The sequence below is a fragment of the Dendropsophus ebraccatus genome, chromosome 4 (assembly GCF_027789765.1).
Source record: "Dendropsophus ebraccatus isolate aDenEbr1 chromosome 4, aDenEbr1.pat, whole genome shotgun sequence".
Lineage (NCBI taxonomy): Eukaryota > Metazoa > Chordata > Amphibia > Anura > Hylidae > Dendropsophus > Dendropsophus ebraccatus.
In genome coordinates this window covers 123,824,588-123,831,560 of record NC_091457.1, presented here as the reverse complement: position 1 = coordinate 123,831,560, position 6,973 = coordinate 123,824,588, and positions in this window count along the sequence as shown.

Below are 6,973 nucleotides of genomic sequence, written 5' to 3'. Positions count from 1 at the left end.
GAGATTAGTATTGTTATGTGCCAAGATAAACAAATCCCACCCAACAGAGAAAGAGGCAGCATGCTAAACATGAGACCAGCTAAACTAGCGAATTATTCTGCCCCAAGCCAGCAAGAAAGAACAGAAACAGCCTAGCTAACATCTGCTGGGGAAAAGCACTACAGCATTTTGCTGTTGGATCTGTTCTTCAACTAATGTGCCTTTGTGTATGTAGACGTTGTAACCATCAAGTACAAGTCTGCACAACATACAGCCATAAATACAAGATTTTTTGCAGCCCCCCTGTTGGCGCTTCCCAATGTACACTTTGCTTTTTGCAGATTCCCGGCACCCCAGCACATCTGCCTTGCTTGCAGAGCATCCACTAGGACATTCATTGCCATACGCAAGGGAGAAGAGTGTAAGGGCCCTATTCCACCGGACAATTATCGTTCGCATAATCGTTAACGATAAACGACCCAAACGACCGCTATTACGAAAGACCTGAAATCGTTCACCCATTTACATGGAAAGATAATCGTTTCTTATGATCGTTCTTGCGGCCGTCTTGTCATTGCGTTTGTCACTACTGCGGACGACTGAACGACTTCTTATTCAATGTGAACGATTTGCGAACGAGCAGCGATAAAAATAGGTCCAGTTCTTATTAAATGATCAACGATTTCTCGTTCAGTTGTAAGCCGTTAACTGCTATTCAACCGAACGATTATCGTTTAGATTTGAACGATTTAACGATAATCTGAACGATAATCGTTCGGTGGAATAGGGCCCTAAGACCTAGCAAGTGATAGCATTCTGCTTGTCCTGCCATCAGTATCTGCAATATGAGCGATCTGGATCTACACTACTGTATTTTATAGGCAAAGCATTTCATGTACTGGGTGTATCAGGCAATGAATCTGAATTACTAGGGAGGGGATCTGGCAAGGCATTTCATTTACTGGGGTGGGGGTAGGGTCTGGCAATACATTTGATTTACTTGTACTGTTTAGCAAAGCAGTTAGTAAAATAGAACCCTTACCTTTACTCTATCTGCAGTCTGGCAAAGTTTTGAAGGGGTTATCCAGGATTAGAAAAACATGGCCACTTTTGTCCAGAAAAAGCATCGCCCTTGTCCTAGTTTGAGTGTGGCTTTGCGAATCATTTCCACTGAAGTGAATGAAGTTTAATTGCAAAACCAAACCCAAACTGGAGACAAGAGTGGTGTTGCTTCTGGAAGAAAGAGACCATGTTTTCTAATTTCTGATAACCCCTTTAATTTTGGCCCTTACTTAAAGGGGTGCTGATGAGCTGTCCACCAACCTCCTCCGATCAGCTATTTGGCACTCGTACTACACACTGAACGGGGCCAGAAGCAGTTTGTCTCTGTTTACTGTGTAGCGGTGCAGACCTGTAACTTCAGCTCAAACTCCTTACACTAGCACTATATTGGCACCCCACCAATCTGTGACCGATGAGCTATCCCAGGGATAGGCCAGAAAACCCCTATCATGGTAATTTGTGCAGGCCTGATCAAGCATCTGCACCATTCCAATTATACTGCCGTTACCTGAAATTCCTGGCCCAGCCATATTCACCACCTGTCAGGATTAGGAAAGCTGAGTGAGCCCTATTTACATGTGACATGTGGTTTAAAAGTAGGAGTGTGTGACCACCATGAATCGCAGTGACACTTATGGAATGAGGCCTTGCCTACACCCATGCATATAGCAGGGTAACAAGTCCCAAATGTCCTCCTAGCTTTGAGACCTTTGAGACGTGTTGGAAATGCAGAAGGGGCACCGGTGAGGCATTATGGAACTTTTACCCCATACCCTTTTTGCTAATCCCTTCTGTCTCTAGCAGGTGCGTAGCTAGGGGTTCAGCCTAGGGGGGGCGAGCGAGTCTCAGTGGGCCCCCAACCGATTATGCTACCCATAGGGAACCTCAGTAGATGACGATGCTTTCCGAATAATAAAGGGTATTTTCTACTACATTATTTATAGTGAACAGGGACTGAGAACAGTGGGAAAGACTTTCTACATGTCACATATATAACCATGTACAAATTAAAGGGGTTATCCAGCATTACAAAAACATAGCTGTCTTTTTCCAGAAACAGCGCCTCCAAAGCTTGGATGTGGTAGTGCAGATCAGTTCCACTAAAAGTGAATGGAACCAAGTTGTAGTACCACACACAACATAGGGGCAGCTATGGCGCTGTGTTTGTTTTCTAATTAGCCATCCTTCCATCCATCCATTCTTCTATCTCTTTATCTCATATCTATCTGTCTAATTTCTATTGGGCAGCATGAGGACTACACCATAGCTGATGGTCAGTGACCAAAGAGGCAACACCTGAAGGTTGAACCCGCAGTACCAATAGTGTAAATGTATAGTACAAATGCAAGGTAATAATAAATAGTCCCATGAAGTCTAAGGCAACTATACTAAATAACCTATATACAAAAAAGCCAGACTACTGCAACATAACTAAATGGTATAATTACTGTATGATATCTATTTACTATAGATTATTAACCATTGTTGATGGGCCTGGCATGGGGCACACACAACAGTTAAAGACTGCAGCAAATTTTAGGATGTGTAAAAAAATAATATTATATATATATATATATATATATATATATATATATATATATATAGTTAACATAAGACAATTTTACGAGTAATACCTCAACACCACCATCGCACCATAATGACTAATACCAGGGGGGTCAAACTCACCGCCTTCCAGATTTTTAAAAATTACAATTCCCATTAGGCTTGAACAGACAAAGCACTGGGGGCGTATTCTCCGCATGAAATGTAATGACGTGTTTGCTAGGTGGTTTGCTTTTCCTTTTTCCTCTGTCTGGCTCGGCCATCATGCAGACTTCTCCTGGCGATGCCTCGTCTCTGCCAGACAAACATTCTAGGCATCTCACCAAGGCACCATCCCTATGTGTATTGCTCTACACTGTTACCCACTTTATGCCCTCATGTAGTATTTAGACGCAGTTTTAGCCCTCATATACACTCACCGGCCACTTTATTAGGTACACCTGTCCAACTGCACGTTACCACTTAATTTCTAATCAGCCAATCACATGGCGGCTACTCAGTGCATTTAGGCATGTAGACATGGTCAAGACAATTTCCTGCAGTTCAAACCGAGCATCAGTATGGGGAAGAAAGGTGATTTGAGGGCCTTTGAACGTGGCATGGTTGTTGGTGCCAGAAGGGCTGGTCTGAGTATTTCAGAAACTGCTGATCTACTGGGATTTGCACGCACAACCATCTCTAGGGTTTACAGAGAATGGTCCGAAAAAGAAAAAACATCCAGTGAGCGGCAGTTCTGTGGGCGGAAATCCCTTGTTGATGCCAGAGGTCACAGGAGAATGGGCAGACTGGTTCGAGCTGATAGAAAGGCAACAGTGGCTCAAATAGCCAACCGTTACAACCAAGGTAGACAGAAGAGCATCTCTGAACGCACAAAACGTCGAACTTTGAGGCAGATGGGTTACAGCAGCAGAAGACCACACCGGGTGCCACTCCTTTCAGCTAAGAACAGGAAACTGAGGCTACAATTTGCACAAGCTCATCGAAATTGGACAGTAGAAGATTGGAAAAACGTTGCCTGGTCTGATGAGTCTCGATTTCTGTTTGAACATGACAATGAGTTCACTGTACTCAAATGGCCTCCACAGTCACCAGATCTCAATCCAATAGAGCATCTTTGGGATGTGGTGGAACGGGAGATTCGCATCATGGATGTGCAGCCGACAAATCTGCGGCAACTGTGTGATGCCATCATGTCAATATGGACCAAAATCTCTGAGGAATGCTTCCAGCACCTTGTTGTATCTATGCCACGAAGAATTGAGGCAGTTCTGAAGGCAAAAGGGGGTCCAACCCGTTACTAGCATGGTGTACCTAATAAAGTGGCCGGTGAGTGTAGTTCCCTCTATGCTCTCATATAGTAAAAAGGCCACCATTTATACCCTAATATATTAGATTATCCCCACTTTACCTCCATGTAGAAGACAGACCCTCCCTGTGCACCCCCATATAGTAGTCAGGCCCCTCTGTACCTTCATGTGAAATTCAGCTTCTCTGTGCATCCATATGGTAGTTAGACCTTCTGTGGCCCAATATAGTTATTATTTCCCTCAGTTACCATATAGTAGTAGTTAGGGCCCTTTGTGCCTTCATATAGAAGGTATTATTCTCCATGTAGGCATCCCCTCCAGCACCATCTCATGTAGGTAATCCCCCCAGTATCTATTCCTCATGCAGCCACCCCCTTCCCCAGCGGTAATCTCCCTGGTAATCCTCCTGGTGGTTAGACACCCCACCACCACAACCAAATGTACCTCAAAATTAGGTACCCTCTTTTCAATTAGCCAGCACATCCCATATAACAACCCCCATAGGTAACATCCTTTCCAGGAGTTAGCCCCACCCACCCACATAGGTCTCCTCCTCTATAATTAAGGAAAAAAAGCCATACTTACCTGCTGTGCGGTTGCAGTACTGTAGTCTTCTGATGTCAACTCTCTCCCTGCTCTGTAAGCACACAACTGACATCACTGAGGTCCCACAGCTCTAAGGGAGGGAACAGCCTCTTGTGGCCACAACAGTGACTGGTAGGGTGGAGAGCCTTTTTAATCACTGTGCCTCATTCAACCCTATGTTCTCTTCGAATCAGGCACAACATTTGGTAGCCGTGTGGGCCCCCCAGGAGCTCTGGTTGCTGGCCAGGGGCCACCTACAGCCAATAGACATTTGTTAAGTCTGTCTGCATAAGCAATAGCTTTTGCGGACAGCATTAATTGGTGAAATCATCAGTGGGCCCCCTGCCTGTGTGGGCCCGGGAGTGACCGCCCCCTCTGCCCCCACCAAATTACGCTACTGGTCTCTAGTCATTCCTTGCTATCTGCCATTTCAGGTTGAGGAGTAACTTAACTGTACTGTTCCTCGATGTGATGACCAGGAGGAGAGTTCACAATATTGTCTGCTCCCCATAAGTATTTCTTTATCTCACATATTTCAAGTTTTAGGCTATGTTCCAACTTCAGGAACACAGCAGGGAAAGGAGTCTGTCTGATAATATTGATGGATGCAAATAATGATCATTCATGATAATTATTTGCGGCTGTTAATTTTACAAGACAACCACTTTTCCCCGCTATATTCCTGAAGTGGGACCATAGCCTTAAGAACATCTATATATATACATACTTGTGCAGTTCTTTATACAGGCTGCATTATAACAAGCTACTGATGATGGGATTCAGGTTTTTTTTTTTTACATTTCTACAACTTTAGTATGAAAAACGTAAAACTAGTTTAGAAAGTTAGGAAAAAATGTATGCTATGAAAATAAAGGAAGTAAATAAATGAAGCAGCTATAAAGAACCTATGAAGCATGGGTACCTCGGTTTCCTACTACACCCAAAACATAAAAATAGTCAGGTTTAGATTGGGAGCCCTAATGGGGACAGAGACCATAATTGACTAATTATCTAAAGTGCTGCGGAATGATTTATACAAATAAAAGTATTAAGAATTATTAAAGATGTGAGTATATCCCGTATCTATAGCATACGCAAAAAGTCAACTGATTAACAAAACCTTCTTGGAGAAGACTTATAAGATTCTATGATCTTATAACTCTATGAATCTCTATGGAGAAATGGTGATAAAATGGGGTAATTTTTATAGAAGATACTCTGGAGATGGGAGCACTCAGACTCTTCTCGGTGTAATAGACACACTAATGTCACACTTTATGTCTATACAGGCTGTCTGCATTGGTTTACAGCGCACATAAAAAAAACATCCGAAAACAAACGATTACTTTGTAATATAAAGCAATCCGAGGAAGACTTCAATAGTTTAAAATTAATGAAGCTTAGAGCAGTACCGGCAGCCTTGGAAATATTCATTGCATCTCCAATATAATAGCCCCTAGGGATATTGTATTTGATGTAAAAAATTTTAGTGTATAAGAGGCAAGTTGTGAAAATGAGTACTTTTATCTCCTGTTGCTAATATATAGCGCTAACATATTCTGCAGCACTGTGTCCAGATTGCTGTCACATCCATCCTTGTCCCCAGTGGGGCTTACAATCACATTTACCATAAACAGATAGACATACACAGAACTGCCAATACAATATTCTGATAGAGGATTCTTCCTTCCCAAGTGCATTATTTTACATTTGGAAACATCGAACTGCAGCATCCATTGTTTGGACCACTTATCTAGTAAATCTAAATCATTTTCCATATTACTGACACCTCCAGAAATATCAACCATATTGAACACTTTGTGTCGTCAGCAAACAGACAAACCTTCCCTTCTAAACCTTGTTACAAACAAACTAAACCAAACTTACAAACATATTAAAAAGAATAGGACCCAGAACAGACCCTTGTGGCACACCACTTGTAACCAGTCTCTGCTCAGAATATACACCATTAACAACAACCCCCTGATATCTATCCTTCAGCCAACCACAAATCCACTGAACTATCCAAGGATTAATGGGGTTATCTGGCACTAGCACATTTTTAATGTTATGCTTACCTCTCTATGCTCCCTCGGTGTCATGTTGCTGTGTCGCTGGTGTCCCCCGCTGTCTATAGCCACCGTTACTTCCGAGACAAGTTAGACTCAGTAGTGACAGCCATCTCAGCAAAGCGCTGCTTGAGACAGGACAGCGCAGTGGCCAGTTATTGGCTGAGCAGGCTGTCATCCCTGAGACAAACTCATCTCAGAATTAACGGCAACTACAGGATGTGGAGGACACCAGCCACACAGCACACACACCAGGGGAGCACAAAGAGGTAAGCATAACATGCTTGCTATGTTTTCTTATATTAGAGCATCATGTTAAACATGTGCTAGGGCCGGATAACCCCTTTAAAGGAGAACTGCTGGCATGGGGGTGGGGGACCTTAATAAAGAAGATATACTTACCCATTC